Source organism: Anomalospiza imberbis, chromosome 1 (genome assembly GCF_031753505.1).
Source record: "Anomalospiza imberbis isolate Cuckoo-Finch-1a 21T00152 chromosome 1, ASM3175350v1, whole genome shotgun sequence".
Lineage (NCBI taxonomy): Eukaryota > Metazoa > Chordata > Aves > Passeriformes > Viduidae > Anomalospiza > Anomalospiza imberbis.
Genome location: NC_089681.1, coordinates 53,494,227 through 53,517,475, shown reverse-complemented (window position 1 = coordinate 53,517,475; position 23,249 = coordinate 53,494,227). Strand labels below are relative to the sequence as shown.

Below are 23,249 nucleotides of genomic sequence, written 5' to 3'. Positions count from 1 at the left end.
TGCTGCATCCCCGTTGGTAGGTGGGACATCAGCAGCACACATCACACACATCTAACAACTTCTACAGCCAGTCTGGGGAAGCACCACCAGAAAAATAAATAATCCTGTCTGGCAGCTCAGGATCAGATCAGATAATATGTCTAACTGCCCTTGGGAAATGCTCTTTCTATGAATTATTGAGAAGTAGGTTCTGAGCTGTCTAAATAATTTTAGGTGCCGACTCTCAGGTTCTCAGCAGCAATAAAAGGCAGACAGTACTGGTCCAAAAAAAAAAAAATGTTAAAACTTTTTAGGATCATGCCCATATTATTAGCAAATGCCTTTTTAAAACAATTGGCAGTTTGAATTTGTTGCCTCACAACATCAGGAAAACAAACGTCACACCTCACCCCAACTAATAATGAGCTGACTTCACCTAGTCAGTGGACAGACATTTGTGTGGCCCCAAGAATATCCCACTGTTCACCCTACACCAGCAAAAAGCACCATATGGCCTACTATATTGGTGTCATATCTAATTTCTGAAATTATGTAGGGCACTCTTTCAGAGAAGTAGGTCGCTGTGATATTTTGGATGCAAAGGTCTTCCACTCTTGGAGACCTGAATCCAACTTTCATGTAAGCACAGTGCTTGTTGCTATGACATAATTGCAGGCTTGTTTATGTTATGAATACTGTGTAATGAAGTCTGCATGCAGTCTCCTCTATTCTGGGATTGAAAGTACTTTGACTTATGAATTATGGCAAACATTTTTAGTCTGGATATCTGCTGTCACAGGAACTATTTGGAAGGCAGTGGGGCAGAAAGGCGTGCACAAGGGGAAGGTGCTCAAGGACGTGATCAAAGGAACAAGAGTACTACTCAAAAAGCAAACTCACCAAAATAAAAAAGTGCATGAGGTAGAATGTTCTTTACATTCCTCTCTGCTTAAGCCAGGGTTATTCCTAGTAGCCCCCTGCCACTCTCCAAATGAAACTGCTAACTGTGCCTAGGAGTCACTGATCTGACTCGGTGCATACATCAGCCTCTGAACACACACTAATTTAATTTGAAATAATACACCAAGTCATCACTATTACTTCCCTTCCCTATGGCTGGCACAGCCCTCTAGTCCTCCCAAAGGAGTGGGGTATTACCAGAGCAGGAAATATTGGCATAACCTTTCACAGTTAATTTGCTCTTAGACCTCAGTGCAGGAAAGAAATATTTGGGCATGCATCATAACCATAATTTCCCTACCCAAGGTGGCAAAGGGAGCAGCTCTGCTCTACACAAGTGCTTTTGAGCACTAATTTGAAGCTTAGAGACTTTGAGATAGGTTAACATTTTCTTTTCCAACTGGCATGCTCCCATTCCCAGAATATATATGTGGAAAAGCATAATTGTCCTTCTCCAGCTGATTCCCTCACAAGGGCAGTAAATACCTGAAGAAGGTAACTTCACCTGCAAAGTCATGGGTGAGTCTTGGCACAGTTAGTATACTCCTCTGTCCAAGCCAGTATTTTTACTCTTCACAGAGATGTCTGCAACTTCATTTTAACTTCATTTTAAATGAAGTTTCAAAATTTGTAAACTATTTCAAGTGGATAATGGAGAAGGGGGAAAAAAAAGGAGAGAGAAAAAGAGACACACCAAGATAAAGGCTATTTTAAAATCATTCTATAGCCTTAAGAAATAATTCTTCAGGAACATGGAAAGAACATTACTTTGGACTGGAGTATTCAGCATCACAGCATTAATTGCTCTACCTGAGAGCATAAAAATAATTTAGCCAGGCTTCTGCTTTCGGTGTGGAGCCAAAAAAATTGATTTCATAAAACTGAGCCACGGTACAAATTTGTTTTCACAAGGAAAAAGTACCGATTTTCTTTTCCTCCAGAAAGTAATATTTTCCTTGAGTTTGTAATAAAAGGCAGTGGAACTAAATATCTAGTCTGTCTAGGAAAAAGAGCTAGGTGTCAGAAAGGCCACAAAACTGTATAAAATTGTTTTCAAAATGAAAGTTATGAAGAGATTAACTACATGACATGCTCTAGTAGGGGAAAAAATGGAGGGACTAAAGCTACATTCAATGAGGAAAGAAAAAAAAGATTATCAAAGGGCAAACCATCACTCAGACCTACTTCAGGGTTTGGAAACGAGATTCAAACAACTGCTGAAGGACTGTCTCCCAGGTGCAGACAACAACCCTGAACAGTCAAACTCCAGTCACTACTTTCTCTCTCATGTTAAACACAACCACACACATCCCACCACTGCCTGCATCTCCATAAGCCGACCTTCCCAAAGATGCTTTTTCAGGAGAAACCTGTCTGTGCTTCTGGGCATTCAAAGTAGGGAGCCAAAATGGTGGGAAGGCTTTGAAGGATCATTGACCCTCAATTTACTTGGCCTGTGTCCTCACTGCAAGGTGGCTGTAATAACGGCCTCGGTGAAGAGAAAGAGACGCGCTCTTGGCTCTCAATCCCACCTCCGAGAAATTAGCCCGCTTGAGGACAAAGCACCAACAAACTACATAGGGAAAATTTAGTGCTTAGATAAGAGCAAAGCTAAGGGCAACACCCGAGAAACCAAGTTAGGCCAGAACATGGAGTGCTGAAGAGGTTGTATCGAAATCAAAAGGAAAAAACATTTCCTCCTGGTATTCACATTTTTATAGCAGAAATAAACACACAGAGCACCTTTAACAATAACTCCAAAATCAAGAGAGAATTGTTATGAGAGGGTGAGTAAACCAGAAAGCACTCACTGGCAGAGATTTGCATTCAGATGAAGGAAAATCAAAACAAAATGTAGGTGCCGTGTAAGTTGAGCACTAGAAGGGTGCCAGAGGTCCCCATAAGGTACTGAGATACACTGACTGAAGAATTTAATAGAATACTACAAGCTTAATTTGACATTATCATACTTTTTCAAAGTCAAACTAGAAAGCTACCTTACAGCAGAATTTATCTTCATGAACAAGACTCTCTGCCGCCTCTGGTGATTTGCATATTGTTTGCATTGTTTGCCAAATGCCATCAACAACCTCTCAAGGCCATTTAAAATTGGTAACTTGCTATATCTGGTTTAAATTATCTGTGCAGGTGTATATGGGTTCTTTGGAAAAGTGGTTCAGCTTAAGGGGGAAGAGTAAAGCCTTTAGTAAGATTATAATAACTGGAAGATAGGCATGCGTTTGAAAAAAAACGCCAAAGCAAGGGAACAACCTCCAGCTGCAAGTCCAAGCAAGCTAAGTACAAAAAAGCACCAAAGTGCATTTTGCTGTCAGCCTCTATGGGCCAAATAAAGAGAGGTACTGTAGGGAGTGCTTATTTGCCAGGGACAGCAGTTACACAAGGCCCCTTCCTCTCCTGCTGCCTTACGTAAGCTTCCCTGTCTAGACACAAGCTTGACTTTGACAGAACATGCTGGTCCTACATTTTTCCTGGGACTTTCCTCACCATCTGGAAGCTACAGGGGAACAACAATGCGACTCTGCCTCCCCTCAGCTGCTTATATAAAAAGTCTGGGCTCTTAAAGCACTCAGTGGAGGCTGAAGAGAGTAAAAATCTAACGGCTTGGATTTAATTTCTTCCTTCAGTGATATTTCCAAGAAGTTGAGCTGTCATGCCAACATAGACAAGAATCAATATTCCTCAGTTACTTCTGCAAATAAAAAGAAGAATCTGCCTAAAAAATAAACACAGAGCAAGGGAAAAAAAGAAAAGAGGGGTAATAAAGGACAAGGAAACTACATGTAAGCAGGTTATATATAAACTGTTTTATATAAAACACCTTCTATACCCCATACACTTTTTCAATGCTTCCTGGCAATAACAAATGGCATTTTCTTCTCTGGAAAATAACATAGCCTAAATCAATGACATGTTGAACTCTAATACAAGAATGCACTGGAAGTAACATACGGGTTTGGTTGAGGTCACAATAATACCTTTGCTATACAAGCTAAAATACCATCTTTTACTGGAGTTCCAAGAGAATCTGGCATCTTAATAACTCTTAAGGTAAAATTGGGGTAAAAGAGTATCTGTTAGAACTCAGGAACTGCTTGGAGTTCATGTCCCAAGTTCTGTTGTCCTTTGACTCAAAACATAGACAGACAAAAATCAAATACACCACAGCCAATATTCATAGCTACTGAAAATTTGTTTTCTGGTAGAAAGCAAACAAGAAAAAAAGATAACAAAGTTGATCTCTTAGTTGAAAACACTCGGGCATCCCTTTGACTTTTGTCTGGGCATTGTTTGACCATCCTGATCTAGTGGTCTGACATGAGCCAGCCTGTGCTCAAACAGGTGCAGCTGGACTACCAACAGAAAATATAATTTTGCATACCTTAACAAATTTCTAGATGCTAGCCAAAAACTCAAATCCAAATAGGATTCTGAAAAGTATTCTGTGGAGCTTGTGCAAAGCAAGGCAAATATCATTTGAGACAGGCCATAAAATTAAAAAAAAAAAAAAAAAAAGCTGTAGTTATAAGTGCCTTGTTAGTGGAGCTCGGCAGCAATGAGGAATTGATCAAGTTGGCTGTCACCAGTGGGAACCGCTATAAAGGTTTTTGGCAGAGGGACTAGCATGGGATGATGAAGTATTTGCTTAACTAAGGAAAAGAAAAAAGGTAATGTTTAATGAAATATATATTAAAATATATTCACAAACATGTTTCATGGCAACCCTATAAACTCAAGAATTTTCTGCCGTGACACAGGAGGACTGAAGGATCTGATGAAAGGTGGAACAAAAAGTATTTTATTCTTATGCATATATAAAAAATAACACCCTTGGCTTTTGTAAGAAGCCAGTTAAAAATTGTTTGGCATCTCACAAGATTCCTCCTCTTTGATCTCTCTGCCAACATGATCCATACTAAATGAAGAAGCAGAGCTTACACTATATATCTGTCAGTAAGATTTGGGAGAGGTGTTGGGAGAGGCATCAGGAAGGCACATCATGACATTTTCACCTATGTCATTTTTCCAAATTAAGGCAGAGCTTGCTATACAAGGAAGAGGAGGACAAAAAGCCATCACCTTTGTGTGCAAGAGATGTTAAGTAATGGATGAATAATGCAGAACAAAATGATTAAACAAAATGCCATTGTTCACCTACATATGTGGAAGAAGGGAGTACATAAACACATGAACACATTTATGCAACTGTCCTGGTCACAAAGAAGAAAAGGGTGCAAGTGTTTTGGCTGCCAACATGAAACTTCCATCATCCTTCCCAAACTGACAGTGTTCATATCAGATGTGATTCTCAGATCTTATCATCCCTCCATTAAAGTCTGATAAGTTTCAGCACAGCAGTCTCAGGAGAATAAGGAAATCAAGGAAAGAAGAGTACAAGTGACCCTATAACAGGACTGTAAACCAGCCAGATGTGGACACACTTGCCCATTTATTCTCTCTGGCAACTTCACAGCTGTACAGCGGCCAGGGACAGTCAGTACCTGCCACCATAAGGAAATGTAGAGAAACTTATTTAAGGAACAATAAAACTGAAGTTAAATAAATGATGGACAGACCTTAATTATTCTGCATACAGCCAAAGAAAATGTCTGGCCATATAGCTGTAAAAAAAAAAAAAAAAAGTGATGAACTAGCGAGATCTGAATGTTCATAAGAATTAGGAGAGGGAAGTGAAAAGCCAAATATATCCTGTATCAGCATCGGCTTGAACAGTGTTAAAATTGTTGCAAGTGGATAGCTTTTGAACAGCCTGCATGAGATCTCACCTCTCTGTGCATTGTACAAGTGTCCACAGTACAAAGCCATCAGCCCAGCTGGCACTCTGACTGTTACAGCAAAGAAGTCAATAGTTCTACCTGACCTAAGGACCAAAGACATAAAAGGTATTTGCTGCTGAGACACTAATGCTAGGCAAGCTCATAGTAGCAGTGTCCATATGTTCTACCCATTGAAGTACTGCCAACAACAAATACTCAAGAATATGAGTCAGATGCCATAAAATTCCACATTTGGCATAAAAACAGACACTTCTTTTAACAAATAATGGACTTCAACATTTTATTTCCTTCTAATTTCTGAGCACTTACAGCTTCTAAGCACTTTTCAGGAATGTTAGGAATGCACTATTCAAAAGCAAGAGCTGAAATCTTCCTGAAATCCCAGGATGCTAGCAGACATGCTTTCCAATAGAAAAGAAACATACCATGAGAAAAGATGAAAATCAAAAAGTTAGGAAGACTTTTGTGTAAGCAATGTCAAGATCATAATCCACAGAAAGTCAAGAGGACAGGAGTGCATATCTTCCTCGCCTGAAGTCCAGAGTTCAGAGCCAATAGCCCATTTTAACTAAGGCTACTTCAGCTCTTGTACAATAAGTGATTTACTTGCCCTTCTTGAACAATTTGTGATTTTGATACTAAAATTTTACATTGACATTGTAGGTTTAGAAGGAGGATTGCAGTTCTGCATGCAAGCACACAACTTCCCTGTTCTCACTGGGGAAAAAGAAAAACAAGTTTTTATTTTAAAGGGAACTGTAGTTCAGACTTTTAGTTTTGGAAACACATTTCTTATGAAAGCACTAAATGATCAGAAAGCAGCACACCACACCCAGGCAAGCATCATCATTCTGGGAATCACCATATCGCTCTCTTCCAGCCCCAGTGCACAACCCCAGCCTTCCTTGGTGGACCAAAAGCAGTTCATTCTTCACTCTCAACACTTCTTCAGTCTGACAAACTGAAAACTTGTAAAACTCAGTTAAATATCCTGTTATTGAAGAGAGCTGATGTCTCTCCTGAAGTGAAAATGTGCTATGACTTGGCTACCTTAGATCTCTGTGACTCAGACCTGGGAAATCTGCAGTTTCACAGGATTGTGTCCCTTTAAATAACTTTTTCTCGGTTTCATTAAGTTGTGTATTTACTTTAAGGAACATTTCTTCACTTCAGAGTCAACAGAGTACTGTGAATTATTCCTTAGTGATTTCTCATCATACAGACAGAAGTGCTTCCACAAAGAGGCAGTGGGTGGGCAGCAAGTCAGCTGATTATAACCCTCCCGTGGGAGCTGCTCTCCTGGAAGCTCCCTGCCCAGCAGAGCGGACACTGAGGACCTCCCAAGCAGTGACCAGGGGCTCTCTGTTGCTCAACAGTTGATGCCACTGACTTAATTCACAAAGAGATCCACTGAGACAGAACAATTCGGTTCTCTTCATCCTTGTACGAGCAGTGTTACCACTGTGTAGTGAACAAAAGCCAAACTATGACTATGTCTGATCAGTTATTAGCAAGTCCACTTCTCCCCTCCTCTCCTCACCTACCACAAGCTGTTTCCTCTATTATTCATTACCCCCATTCTCTGTGGTCAGGCCCAGGCACAGAAGGGCCAGAGGAGAGAATAAACAAACTAGGGGAAAAGCAATGGTAAGAGTGGCCACTCATGGACTATATAAAAGCCTGAGGGACTGACAGGGTTCAGGTACCCTGTGCTTGCTGCCTCTTACAGAACACCTTGAGGGCACTTCCCATTTGCCACCCTGAGGTTCCCTTCAAGTGCCGCCAACCTCAGCACCCACCAGCTGCAGGAGCTCAGCCAAGGCTTCTCTGGTGGCCACCTACCCCTGGCAGCTTGGGATCTGCAGGGATGGCCACGGGTGTGACCACAGCACATCCTTGAAACCTGCAACCCCATGGATCTGAGCTTTAACATGACTGCCGTCACAGAATCAGGTCTGAGTCTGAGCTGGATTCACATCTTCAAGCAGCTGGGCTGAAGCTCAGTTTCTCCAATCTCCTCTTCTTCCAGAGCCTCAGCCCACGCAGGTATCTCTGCGCCCATTGCAATTAGAACTCCAAATTGCCAGGCAGGCATCGCAGTGACAAATCTCTCTCCATGCCTTTACACTCCCCTCAGCCTTTGCCAGATCCAGCAGAGCCTGTAAGATGCAAATGCTTTCACACCTACGTGTTTTGTTTAATCAACCACAGATGCTCAGATTGATTGAGCAGTGATTTGCATAGATTAGCGTGATGTCAGTATTTATAATACAGCAGGAATATTATGCCAAAATCCACCCCTGAGGAGGTATCTTCTCACAAACTAAACTAATAATTGCATGAAGTTTATATCAGAAAAAGAGACTAAAATTAAAAACTGGGGATCTTCAAGTCAGATTGATCAGATTTCCTCAATCTTCTTCCCTCTTGTGGGTTTCTTTCTTCTTGTCTGTCTGGTGACATTGGAGCTTTTCCTCCACACCTTCCCTAGAACAATTACAACAGCTGTCAGGGCTGTCACTGTGATCAGATCTACCTTAAGTAAAGAAGATGTACAGTGCAAAGTGGGTGTTTCTACACATTGTAATTATTACCATCCTTGGAGCTAGTTGTGGGTGAAGATCATAAATGTTCCTCTTAAAATATTTATGTTTTAAAAAGAGTGAAGAATAAAATGGAAATAATTTCCAAATTCAGTCTAAAATCAGCAAGAGTTGGCCAAAATAGGTCTGAAATATGTAGGAGTTTTTTGCAAATAAAAACTCACTGTTTAAACAAGAGTTAATTTCAGAAAAAAAATTAATTGTTAAAATTTCTAAGCAGCACTAATAATTTTTCTCCTGGCCTAAAACACAGATAGCTACAAGATTCACTTTTGTATTCCAGTAATTTGCATGGTGACTACCTTTATTTTAAAAAAAAAAATAATATACCCAGAACATATAACTCAAGAAGACGAACAAGAAAATTACATTAAGTGCTGCATGCTTCTCTGGAATTCAAGTTAAACACTTTTTTGAAATATAGTCATAACAGTGAGTACAGCTTACTCTAGACAGGCAATAATCCCCATTTTGTCATATAAGAAGTTAATACCTATGTAACAGCCAGCCCTAGTAAACATCTATCAGAACAGCAGGGTAGAGAACTTCACTTGCAATGTGAAGCAGTTACTGTGACCAAAGGAGGCAAGTACAGTCAGCTGTCAGGACATGCAAGTTGTACAAACAACAACACAAAGCCCAGGTACTTCAAAGAATAAATCAGATGTCTTTTTGCAGAGCTTCAGAGCAACTGGCAACATTACTACCACTGTGCTGACATTGAAAACTAAAGGGTTTTGTTCCCTCCAGAGTTTCAAAATAAGATTTGGCACTGAGTTATCTATTTTACTGTGTGTTGCCAATGACCAATCTATTTTTCCCTTCTTTTTTTACCCTCCTTTTCAAAAGAACAGCCCAAGAGCACATTTCAAACATTATACCACCAGTAGGCACCAAAATCCAGAACCACGCAATGTAGCTCAGGCATTACTGCCATGGCACATTACCTACAATTTCTTTTCTTTTTCTTTCCTTGGTTTACCTCCTCAGAGGATGACAAATGGTTTCCAGAACACTGAAAACTAGCTTGGGATTGAAAAACCCATGTAACATGCTTTGAAACCCAAAGATATTCTGGTAAGACTGAATAGGACTCTCAATTTTGCATCTGAAGGTTCTTGTAATATTAAGAGTAGCACAGGGACATTTGGTTTTCTAAACTGTTCTTTCTTTTATGTATTTAACAGTAAACATAGTGAATCAACAATTAATTCAGAGTGTATTTTATCCATGCCTATTTAGGTTTTACTGTAAGATGCTGCCCAGTTCAGTGCCCTAGCACTCACCTAACATAACCATTCCTGGCAGTAACAGTTATTACTGACTGATTTTACTGCCCTCTTGCAGAGGCTTTGTACCAAGATGTTTGTTTTTCCCTTGCTTTTACATGAAAGTTGTAATATTTCTAAGAGTAGCTATTTTTTAAATGGGATTTTAGCTGGAAATTTAAATGTACCTTTTCCTCCCATTAATTTTCATTGAGCATCTGCATGCACTGATGAATCTCCCCATGCTTCCACTAGAGAAAGCAAAGCTATCAATAAACCAAAAGTGAAGACTATATGAACAAAAAAATTAAATGGAAAAAAGATGCCCAAATACACAATCCTATCCCCAGACATCAGGATAACACTTAGAAAGTGCACAGATTCTTGAGGAAAACTGGCAGGGTAGGAAAGGACTCTGTGTACAGTGATGCCAGCAGAAAAAGCATGCATTTACTCACTGTTTCTGAAGTACATGAATATGCACTTTCCTGTCTATAAATTGACCAATTTACCATTCGGAAAAGGCAGAGTGATAATTAATGTACAGGGTTAAAGAAAAAGGAAAGCAAAACAAACTCTTTCAAGAATGCAGCAAGAGAATTTTCTGCCTGAAGCTACATTAGCCAAAATAAGAACGTCCACTGTACAAGATCTCATTTCATGCATGAATGCAGCTCTGGGTCACAGCTCTATGCTCTCTCCCTCTGAAGCTTCCCCATTCACGCCTCTACCCCAGCCTAAAATACTGCTATTTATAAATGGCTTGGAAAACTGGTATCCCATCAGCCTCACAGGCTTTATAAACAAATGTGTCTGTCTAATCAGATACTGAATTTGTAGCATTTTTCAACCAGGAGCGGTAAACAAGATGATGCAGAAGGCCATTACTTCCAGATTCAGGCAGAATGTTATTGACAGTTGAAAAATTGCTCCTATTTTTGCCTGCAGAATTAGGAACTCTGCTGGAACAAAATGAAAACTCCTTCCAGTTTCCATTAACAATTTTTTTTCCTTTAATGGCAGAACTCAGGTTCATTTTTGAGAACCCATCCTCCTCAAAGCCAATTAAGATACGGTTTATCAGGACAAACAGTGTTATTTCTTCTATTTCAGTTTAGGAACAGCAAAATTGTTCAAATATGTCCTACATTACATCCTGGGGAGTTGAAGTCTGTTGAAATAAAATGAGGGCAGATACCAGACTCCAAGACAACAACTGCAGGGCTGACTTACACAGGACAGCGAAGTAACATACATGAGCAATTAATTATGTTGGATTTTGTTATCCACATTAGCACAGCATTTTCCTAGACTAATGCAATTATGCTTCTCATACTTAATAAGTTTTGTGAGGTATCTCAGCAATCTTGACTGTGTCCACATGGACATATCTTCTGATGTTAGGTTGTATAAACACACTGATTCACAAGTTTCAGCCATCAGTGGACAGTCTGCATATGCAAATCAGGCACAAGCCAAGAGGAAAGGCAAAATAAATCCAGTATGAACTTGCTCTGTGCACCTGTGGAATTGCTAAGACTGCAAGTCAGATAAGCTGCAAATAACAGTTTTATCTGTCTAGACTAAAGGTTTAGATTGGCTTGCAATCAACTGCTTCAAATAAGGCAAATCTTTGGAAAAGAAAGATGAAAAAGAAGAGAGGAAAATTAGTACACAAGAACTCCTTTAAAGACATGGTATAGCTGCATGGAATCACAGAATGGTTGAGAAGAGACCTCTGGAGGTCTTCTGGTCCAAATCACCCTGTTAGGCACGGCCACCCAGAGCAAGTGGCCTGGGCTGTGTCCAGGCAGCTTCTGAATAATCCCAGGGACTGAGACTCCCCAGCCTCCCTGAACAGCCTGTGCCAGGGCTCAGTCACAGTGAAAAAAAACATTTTCTTATGTTCAGGGGGAACCTCCTTTGTTTCAGCTTGTGTCCACTGCTTCTGGTCCTGTCACTGGGAAGCACCTGGCTGCCTCTCCTGTACACCTTTCCTTCAATGTATTAATATACACTGATGATACTCCCTGAGCCTTCTCCTCTACAGGCTGAGCAGTCCCAGCTCTCTCAGCCTTTCCTCAAAGGAGAAATGCCCATCATCATCTTCACAGTCCTTTGCTCGATTCTGCCTGGTAGCTCCACATCTCTCTTTTACTGGGGATCACTAAAAGACACTTTTTCCAAAAGACAATTTTTCAGACTGAAAGTAGTAGATGTCTCCAAATTCAAACCAGCAAAGAGTAAAGATTGACTTGGGATGGTTAATACAATTCACTTTCTCACCCAAAGATATTAAGCTTTTTTGTTTTAAGGGGTCAGTACTACTATTAGACCACAAAAACCCACGGAAGTCTCTAAACAAAACTGTTGATGCATACCAGAGAAATAATTTATACATGTCTTTTTCACACAATTTATAGCTGTCTTCTAGAAAAGGCTTGAAAATGACTAAAAAGGAAAGTTTATTAAATTGTTTACTGTTCAAATACATTCTGAGGCAAAAATAAATGCCTTGCCAGCTGGTGTTCCTGTGCTCTGTGCAAAGAAGTAGTGTTCGACACTTATCTCATAGGACCCAAAATTCTTCTTTCTGAATTTTTTCCCCCTAAACCATCAGTTGTTTTTTTCCTTACATTTCCTCTTTAAAAAAGCAAGATCAATAAATAAATACTTGAGGGAGCTGTTTGCATAATGTCTTCAACACTGTGGGAGAGCACAAAGTGATCCTTGAACTATCCCTCACTGCCCAGGGCAGCTCAGGCTGGGAGCGGTGCCACAGGAGGGAGCAGACTCTGTTGTGTCCCAGACCTGAAGCCTTAGGTACCCAAGCTCTTTAAATGGGAAGCTTTCCTAACCCTTTCAAAGTCCTGGTTCCTGAAGCTTGAAAGAAGGAGGAGAGGGGAAATAGGAGGGAAAATACATATGCTTGAGTCCTTTATCTGAAAGGAAGTAACTTGATAAAGGTTTGTTAAAAACCAGCATTTTAATGAAACCAAAGGCAGGATATCAACTTCTAAACTACTCCTATGCACAAACTTTTCAGTCTACGTTGGGGAAAAGTAACAGCAAAAACATGCTAATCTTGTTCTGGCTTATTAGGAAGTTATTTATAACACACTTCAAAATTTTGGAAGGTTATATTATGGAGGAGTTGTATTGTCTATTGTTTTACAAGCAGGTGCAGGAAACTCAAGCAGAGCCAACATGCTTACTAAAAAAACCAAAACAACCAAAAACCAGAAACCTCTGGGTTGTTGAACTTGCTTTTTGTACTTATTCTCACATATTTAGCAAATGTAGATACGTCATAAATTAATATTTACTAAGCAAAAAATGGAGACACCATGTCATTGTCCTTATGTTTCTTGGGAAACTCCAAATTTACCTTAAAATTGTTCCTTCTGGATGACTTAAGATTATTGAAGACATGTAATTTAAAGCAGCTTTGATAGGGAAAGGCAATTTTTTGTGCAATAGTTTGCTCTTTGTATACCAAAGCAGAGATCAGAAATCTTCTTGATTTTCTGAACAGACAACCAATAGAAAATTGTGGGCATTCTTTCTTTCTTTCTTTCTTACTCAGGTCTTGCTACCCAGAAACAGGAGTCACCTATTGAACACATCTCATGTCACTGGGGAGAGCATTCCCCAGGTCCTATAAAGCAGAGAAATCCAAGTACAAACAATCCAACAGTACAGACACTATGAACAAGAAAGGAGTCTGTATTTTAGCCTAGGTGAAAAAAACACTGACTTCAAGAAACAGATGTTGAACAACCACAACATAATTATCAGACAGCTGCCAATTCTGAATGGGATGCTTTTCTGATCTTGCACATTAGCAGCCAGAACTTTGCTTAATTTTAGTGTTAGGTCAGGTAGTTGAACACAAAGCCTGTCTGGGGAAGCTATATTTATGTACCACTTATCTGTTCTTCCCCTCAGAAAAGTCATTACCCAGTCTTCCTTCCTGCTTAACCTTAACCTCGACTTCCAAAAAAGTACCAAATTCTTGCTGCTTACACAGCATTCTTTATAATTAGACACAAATTGTTCAAGACATTCAATTATAAAGTTTTCTGCTCTAGCATCTAAAAATTCTGGATATTAATAAAAGTTTTAATCATCTTGAAAAAAATACTATGCTATCATAATTCTGTTCTATGTTTTAAATTCCTCTGAGCAGATAGAAATATAAAGGCTGATATATTAATTATTACTACTCACATAGCCATCATTCTGTGAATTTTAGAAGCTGGATTACAACAGTTTTACAGTGTTTAGAATACCTCTGTCAATTGAGTTTTCATCTACAGTGTTGGATGCAGTACAGCTTATTTTATACTACACTATATTTTTATTATTTTACATATTAATTTAAAAGTTAAATACTCTATATTACATTATTTTGTGTTGAAATTACTTTTTGTACACATGTATTGTTCAACGCCATACAATAAACATGTGCATATGTGAATGCACATCCATGTACGCACATGAAACAGGCATAAGAGGCGTTCATATCCTTAGTAGCCTTTCATAGGTAATGTACACACCAGTCCACTGAAATTCCTTAAATTATCCAGCCTAAGTGTTTCAGTACCATGTAAGGCCAAAACAACCGACCAAACCATACAGTGTGGCTAACAGAGATTGTAAGACATGCAAAGTGTCCAAAAGCTGTTCTTTAATTTCTGAAGATTTTTTCATATTAACATACATTTTTAATCCAATATAGGCAATGAGGGAGTTTGTTGTCTTTATATTTAAGTACATATTGCCTTGGTTTTGTCTCTCTTGTCTCAAACCTCTCTCCTTTAATTCTGCTGTCTGCTAGCAGGTCAGTCTCCCATTCTCATTTTCCACATTTTATTTCTTTGGTCACTGGCATTCGTCAACAAAATTTACTTCACTGGCACGTGTCAACAAAATTTACCCACTAAACTGCTTGCTGATGTTGACCTTTTCCAGGAATATGTACGTCACTGTACGACGAACTTAAATAAAATGAAAAAAATGCAGATTTCCTGGAAGATGCTAAATTAGTTTGTCCCTTATGCAAAGTCCCTTCAGTTACACAAAGACTGGTGTAAAGTCCTGCCAGATAAACTCAACCTCTGCCCTTTGCTCTTTCTCATCAAGTGGCTTTTTTCCCTCACCAGCTTCTGCTTCCACAGGCCTGGGCTTGGAAGTTATCTATGGCACTGCTAGTATTCTGGAGGATGTTTTGGTTTGTGTCTTGGTTTAGGGTACATTTTGGGAGGAAACTTTTGAAGGGGTTTGGTAAGCAGTTACAACGCGTAAATATAGGAATGGATCACTGAATGCTGGAGAACCTTCTTGTTCCCTATTTAAGGGAAGCCTTGCTCCCTGTTTTTTTACATTTACTTCAGGAGCTTCTGGGCTTTTTCCTTTTTATTTCTCTGCTGTACAGCTGGCTCTGATCATTAACAAGGGCAGACAGTAGCAGCTGTTCAAGGGCCAGCTATGTTTTCTAGTTTTTCAACATACCTCTCTGTAGTTTTCCTCTTTCCTATATGCTTTAGGCTGAAGAAAATGGTTTTCATGATGACTTCCCTAGGAGATGATTCCAAACCTAAACCAGAAGGTTTCAAATTTAACATATGTTCTTTGTTTCCTTTCCGTGAAAGAAAAAAAAAAAAGGTGTTAGCTCTACAACTGGACAGTCACTGGTGGATGAGGCATAGGATAGTCACAAATCCAGAAGACTGAGTGCCCCTTTCCCAGGCACCAGGAACATCACACCCAATCTGAAGATACTCAGTTTTTCTGAAAATAGTTGGAACACATGCATGACCCAATGAAAATGAGGGGTGCAGTGACATCATGTGACTGGACACATTTCTATTTCCAGCAAAGAACTTTACATCCCAACTAGCGCTGTTGCACTCACTCTATAGATCATAATCACACCTCCAACATGAAAACATTTGCACTGCTATGTGATGAACATATCACAATTTACCATTTTAGGTAATTTGGATATTTTTATGTCAATACAGGCTTCACAATCCTAAACAAAAAGTTTTTAGTCTTCCTGTTTACTCAGAATACATACAGACTTAAAAAACAACCTATTTTACAAGTTTATATCATAGGTCACATTTTCTTTTAACAAGTGCTTACCCGACCAGAATATTATTTTTTTAAACAACAGAGAATTAGGACAAAAAGTCAGAGCCTGAGGACACAACAAAACAATATAAAACAAGGACCTGCAAGACAAGCCAACAAGAATTTCAGGGCACTTCACATGGAAGGCTCTTTGGGAGAAGATGAGTTTCATTATAAACATTCTTTGTTCCAGAAGCATTTTTTTCCCAGTATCCTTGTAGGCAAGTAGTTTTGTTCTAAAGTGCAAATTTGACCTTCTTAAAGTCAGTAATGAAAAACAAACAAACAAACCCACAGAAGAAAATACAACCTGTAAATACTGAAGTACAGCTACACCAGCAAGAGGTGAAAGATTACACTTTCCTCAAAACAAGTCTGTGTTAAGTTGACTTAGCAAAAAAATACCATGCCATATCTCCTTGTAATGAGTTGAAGGAAGCAGATCTAAAGAGATAAATGAAATCTAAACAACACAGATCAAATGGAGTTTTCCAAGGAGGAAAAAAAAACCTAAAAAAACACCTAAAAAAAAACCCCACAAAAATCCCACAAAACAAAACAAAAACAAAACAAAACAAAAAAAAAAAAAAACAAAAAAAAAAAAAAAAAAAAAAAAAAAAAAAAGAAAAAATAAACCAAAGGAAGACATCAGCTATGCTCATTTTATTGAAAAACATTAAGATATATTCCCAGAAGCCAGTTTCCAGGTTGTTTTTTTTCTGGACTGAATGACTAAAACTATCAAGCAGGAACACCTGATGGAGGCATGGCGTAGAGAGTATAAACCCACTTCTTCATGAGCAGTGCGGAGGACCTAAATCCAATCACACTTAATTTTAATTAAAACAAGTTTAGTAGTTTGTTTATAATAGTGTTTAGTTTATCTTAATTGTGTTGTCCTTTTATATAAATGCTCTTTAGAGGACATGCTCTAAATTTTTTTTGTTACCCTTTTCCTCTCATGCCCTTTTCAACTTAGCAGTTTAGTCAATATCTATTTCTAGGAATATGTGCCATCTTTGAGATTTTAACTAAACATTCTGAATGAAGCCTGTTTCTGAGAAGACCTCTAACAACACACCAAACTTCAGTGGAGTTTCATTTCCCAGAGTACAAATCTCTCCTTGAGCTTACTGGAACATCTGACTTATCACTGGGAATGTACAAAGTTTATATTATGTTTTGTGAAAAAAAAAATATAGACGTCAGCTGAAGTTAATACAGACCCAAACTATCTTCTTAAAAAAAAAAAAAAAAAAAAAAAAAAAAAGAAGCTTCCAGAAAATAGCTCTTTGTGATGAACTGGGTACTTTTTCTGCAGATTCTAATTCTATAGAGCCTTTCAGTAAACACTGAACACTCTGCACTCCCTTCCAGTACACTGTGGAGACTACCTTTTACTAAGGAGATAATATAAATAAGTTTAAATAACATAAATATATTGATAAATAAGATATAAATATTTTAAAGCTGGAACTGCTCATTACACAGTGGCAAATTCATGCAAAACAACCCTGTGACCTGACGTGGGTCTATGAAATCCAGACTTTGACCTTGAACTGATTCCTGAAAACTCCTCCTACAGCAGTCATGTGGGATGATTTTAAAGAACAGGAGAGTGGAAAGGGAAGAGAGAAAGGAGAATGTAGAAAGGACCCAAACTTAGAGTTCATTTTCTTCATTAAAATCCACATGGTTCAAAAACCTGGTGTACAACACAGGAACAGGGCTACAATTCAGCAGATACAGTATGAATACTTCTTTGTTCACTTTATTCTTATATATTTTGCCCCAAAGAACAGAAGCCATACTGTTAGACTGGAATATGTCACCAAACTTGATTCTTTCATCTGAAGCTGAAGTCTAAATGACTCCTTTTATCTTCCTTGCTGCCTCATTGTCCCTTTCCAAGTGCCTGAATAAAAGCAAGGAAGCTCAAAGCTGTCAGTGGACACTGTAACACCCACACTTTGACCAGAAGGAGTTGGATTGATTTGGCAAAAAGGATTTTAGGAGGCAAAACATCAAAGGATGGCAGGATGCAAGAAGAAAGAGTGGAGATCACTGGTTAGTTCCATCCTTGGCATCAATTGCATCAAAGGGAGACGAAGCCATATTTCATGAACTTCTTTCACTTCTTTCCTCAGCAATGGGTAGCTGATAAAAGTAGGTAGGATTCAGTGAAAGGAAGCATTTTACTTAAGTTTAGTACTTTTACCTACAAGCATGAATTCAAGTCCTCACAACCAGTACCAGCATACTATGTACAATCGTCCATGTTTTCTACATGTTTGTTTTCAGCACCAGTTCAAGTTGGCAGTGTATCTGTTCACTAAGAGAATCACTGTCCTATACTCAGCAAGTCCTCACATCCTTCTCTTCCAACCCAGAATTTGCTGAAGCTTACCCAATATACAGATTTGCTGTGACACTAATTAACTACACCAAGCAATGCTTTAAGAGAGCCCCCTTTATGCCACCAGGTCCCAATTCTACTACTCTGTATGTCCATATTAAATAGGCCTCCCTGGATGTGTTCTGTGTGTCTAGTTCCCAACTTCTTTTGAAATTAAAATGAAAAAGTAGTAAGCCCTTGTACCATATTTGCTGAAGTAACTGAAGCCATGAATGAATTTACACTACAAACACAAATACTATTAAAACACAGCTTCCTCCATATTCATGCTGTTTAACCCTCCTCACCAGCAATGGTGGCAATCTCTAACTTGTCTTTTTCCTAGTCCTTAGGCCCATCAGTTTGGTCAAAGGAGCTGCAGCTGATCCAGGGCCATGCACACACTGCCAGGTCCCTGGTATTTAATCTGCCAGTCATCCATTGGTCATCCATACTTGAAACACTTGAAACACTTGAAACACTGAACACTTGAAACTTTTTTTCCTTTTGTTTTTTATAGTTAAACATATTTACTACATTTAGTACTCATGAAATTAGCAGTCAGGATGAAACATTAGATATCCAGCTCAGCTAAATCAACAAAGGTTCTTTCAATGCGAAGTTCTTCCCACCCAGCGCCATCTAAGGGCCCTAGACAACTTCAGTTATAGATCTTTTTAATCACTGCCTAATTTAGGAGTGAAAGGAATGATGCCACGTAAGAAAGAACAAGGTCTATTTTCACCAGCCTGAGCTGACACACTATATATGAGCAATTAGGACCCTAATCCTGCAGCACTTAATTTCCCAATTGCTTTTACAGGGTGTTTAAAACGATGGATTATTGCTTGGTGTTTTCTTCATGAAACACCGACAGTACCATTAGGTGTTCCAAATGCCCCGAATCTGAATAAACAAGGATTTGCGGTGCTCCACCTGGAGCAGCATCCTCACTACCAAGATGCTCATGCAGAGTGGCTGACTGCAAACCCAGGACCGTGAGCCCCAGAGCTGCCTGCTAGGGTTCCTGCAGAAACAGCAGGACCCAAAAACCCAGGGAGTTACAATAAACTGACTTCAGGACAAGCAGCAGGAAGGGCACCTGGCTCACATGCGCACGCAGCGAGTTTCGGATGGCAATAGCCAGGCAAGGCAGGGCGATGTCTTTGGGAACTCAAGCAACTTTTTCTTCCCACAACCTGCCACACCTCCTGCTTTCTTCCCACCTACTGACTCGTCAGGCAGCCTCACTCTGCCTATGACAAGTTATCCATCTCTACCAAATCTCACCCAATGTTTTCACTCTCAGACTAATGCTGTCCCAGTTTCTCCATCCTTCATGGACACACCTAGAAAGCCCAGGTGTTTTTTCTGAGGATTGTCACTGTTTAAACAAGTCAATGTAGCATTTGTAGAAGTCTCAACTCTTTCAAAGTAATGTACACTACAGAAGTGTAACATAACAAATAAAAAGCTCTGTCAGAATACAATTACTCCTATGAGGAGCGGAAATACTGGGCAAAACTGCACTGCATCTAAGGGCTTCTTGTCCATGAAACATGTTTTATCCATGCCTAACTTCATCACACTGCCAAAGGCCAGCAACTAGCCTGTGAAGGAATCAAATGGAGACCACAAAGTCAAGATGGGGCTTTAATTCCAGTTGAAAATATAAAATATTTACAAGATTCAAAGGCCAGCAGGAGGATTTAGAGACCAGGGCTGATGCCTTCAGGAGAGCAAGTGATTCAGTCATGTAGAAAACAAATACCCCTGCAAGTGAAAGGATTAGATGCTTGCTCTTACTTGCATTCAAGAACATTTAAAAGACCATCTTCTACCCCAGTCCTCTACCAAAGATGTGAAAAACCCCCAAAACACTATTCTACCATCTTCAAACACTCGTGTATTTGTAGCTGTTTTCATTTCTATTTCCCAGTGTTTGTGCTCAGCCAGCTCTCCTTCACAAACACTGTACTTCAGCAAAGAGCGAGGCACTGTTGGCAAGGAAATATTATGCCATGTGAAATACCCGGGGTTTTTTTAAAGATTAACAGTTTAGAATTCATGTGATGTGGTATCATCACCTATACCTGTCCATTTGGAAGTAGCATTTTAAACCCTGGTTTCTAACAAAGAGTGCCCTGCCTTCACTGTGTTTCCCACAGAGTAATGTTTTGTCACTGTGGTTCATGGATAGACGCAGCTTCATGCACAACACAAGGGAGAAAAACCAAAGTCTTTTTCTGATATTTTGTTTTGATTTTGAGATAAGTAGATCACTCAGAAAATCCCAATAACTGCATTTCTTTTTCAGATTCATGTGATGATCAAAGACTTTTAAACCTCAAAAACCTATTTCACATCCGCAGATTTCTAGCAGTGGCCCCAGTCTAGAATCAGATTTTCTCTGGAAAATCACCTCTGGAGTTGTTTTTTTTTTTTTTTCCTCCCCCACTGATAGACAACTATAATTAATTAGAAGAGAGGTGTGTGTATGTGTGTATGTGTCTGTCTGTCTGAATAATGGAATGAGACACAGCTGGTAAAACTAGCAATGCATAAATGTAATGTCTTGACCACTTGCTGCTATTACAAAATCCTATGGCATTTTTCCCTTGTGTATTAGTCTTGCAATGGGGATAATTACATTCTGTCTGCTTAAATCCTCAGCTTAAATAGCTGCTATGGTCACATATAGAACACATTTGTGTGTCTAGCTCCTACTTAAATGACTTAACTGCCGCTGAAATCAGGGACAAATATACCTTTTGACTGGGGCTTATATATGACATAATTAAAGAAAACAATTTCTATAAAAAGCCTACGCAGTCTGTAGTTTACTAATGTAATTTTTCTATTTAGCTGGGAAAAAAAACACACATTCCCTATAATAACCAGTTATCCACCTAGTTAAAAATATGCTATAAAGTCTGTGATTACTCTTTTTCAGTCAGAGACCACCAGTGTAATGAAAATGCACTCTGCAAGCAAGATTTTCATATTTAAATAATGCTTCACCTTTTTCACTAGAGAGGCCAAAAATTAGAAATACAATTACAAACAAAGAAAAGCTGATAAGCTTCAAAGCACTAAGTTTAGTTAGCCCTGCAGAATGGAGAGAGGAATCCTATTTACTGTTATTGCTATCATTTAATCCAGCCCAGTATATTGAAAAGCACTGCAAAATTTTGTATCTGTGGGTGCAATTCTAAGGTCTCTGAAATCCATTTTTACTGTGCATAAACATTTTTGTACACAATTATTATCATGGCAGATGATGTCTTTTTAGAATCCATACTAGAAAGTCTGGCCAAGTATGTAACTGAAGTGTTCCACGCAATGTGGAGAAACAGTTGTTCTCACGTAGAAATTAGGCCCCCCAATAGAGATCTCTAAAGCCCCATTTGTACTTGAAAGGCATGTCTCTTGTTTTGCTTTATTCTTTGCTAGCCAACAAATATCTCATCTGTATTCTGCAAAATACACCTTTCAATTGTAGGAGAAAAATAATGTTTTAGCATTCTGTGAGGAGGGAAGATAAGCAAGGGAAGAAGGGGAGGAGGGAAAGAGGGATTATTTCCCCAGTTACCTGGAAGATTAGAAACACTCTTCTAATTCATGGGCTTTTTCATATGGATAAAGAAGGAAGTTGTTCCAGGAAAGCGTGAGAAACATTTTACAAATGCAGAAACTGGATCAAGAGAAAAATCATCTCTGTATTTATGTTCTGCCATCACATTCAGAGTCATTCTTTCTGATCTACAGATGTGCCTTTTACCTGGAATACAGCAGAGTATAGAGCAGTAGATAATTTATAACCCCAGTGTGGCAACACTAATTGTGCTGTCTGATACTGCCTGTTCCTATAATGATGTGCAGGACTGAAACATATCTCAGATCTGGACTTCACAAAAGAAAAAAGTCTGCTCTAAGAATATATGCTCATGTGTGTGCATGCATGCATGGGTTTTTTTAGGACATATAGCAACTGGAAATACTGATACTTTGCATCAAAATTCTTAAGAGACAATACAGCAAAACACAAACTTAAGATAAATTGCAGTAGTTTTCCTAAGGAGCTGCTTGTCACACAGGTAATATTATCCCATAATTTCCCCAGCTATGGCAGCTCAGAAATTGGCTCCTCTTTGCTGTCTCATCACTGAAAGGGGTACAGTGAGAATCACCAAGGGGGCAGTTTAAAGTTGAGATGGCACACTGGGTTCATTAGCATGACAAGAAGCAAAATGGATGAGTCAGATTTCCCCTCCAGTGTTAACTCAAATGCTGGCCCTTCAAGGGCACAGAAAGCTGATGGCCCTATACTTACAGCAATCTACACCAAGAAATTAATCTGTTGTAACAAGGAAGTTCTAGATACATCACTTTCAAAACAATTTTAATTGAAGCATGTTAGTTATGGTACTGTGCGGCGATTGAGACAAGTGTGAAAACCAGATGCAGGACTGCAGTCAAGCAATCACACAAACACCAACGTTATTCAACATTCCAGGCACTAATTAGCAGGCGGATGGTATCTGAGTAATAGCTGGCTGGTGCATATATGACCACACATCTGTTTCCCACCTCTCTGCATCACTCTGCATGTTCATAGCCTACACACATTTCCCTCCGAAAGTCCTAATTAATGGAGAGCTCGTGTTGCAATAGGCAAAGAAATTGTTATCACCTCCTACAAGAAGAGAAGACCTACAAGTGCTGTCCACTAATGTTGGGCATTTACATAGGGAGTTCAGTACGTCATGTTTAAGGAGTAGGCATTTCTGAGGGTCTGGTTTATTAACTGCATGAGTTGAATGGACAGAAGGGCTGTAGGAAACTTCAAAGAATCAACTACCAATCCATATTGCGACACATTTAATTCTAATCCTTGCCTGCTTAAACCTGCTTCCTTTGCAATTCCTAGTAAACTCTTCCTGTCAGCGTGCTCTCCTGTGCTGGAGATGTGCTCAACACCCCTCCTATGGCTACAGCATGGTGTGCAGTAGAAATCCAGCACAGGCTGGCAGAGATACCACAGTTTTCTGCTTGTTGAGCCACTCAGTGTGCCAGCCTCCCTAGATAA

The 23,249-nt window shown here is 39.2% G+C and overlaps 1 protein-coding gene and 1 long non-coding RNA gene across 5 annotated transcripts in view; one reads left to right on the top strand and one right to left on the bottom strand.

Annotated features, from left to right (window-relative positions):
• The window catches only part of LOC137475611 (uncharacterized), a 154,997-nt gene extending 132,624 nt beyond the window's left edge, over nt 1-22,373 (top strand). Inside the window, exon 3 of the long non-coding RNA XR_010999978.1 lies at nt 22,362-22,373. This is a non-coding gene — a long non-coding RNA (uncharacterized lncRNA). The remainder of the gene's footprint in view (nt 1-22,361) is intronic.
• LDLRAD4 (low density lipoprotein receptor class A domain containing 4) overlaps nt 1-23,249 on the bottom strand; it is a 277,773-nt gene that overhangs the window by 106,800 nt on the left and 147,724 nt on the right. The gene's annotated exons all lie outside the window — the stretch shown is intronic.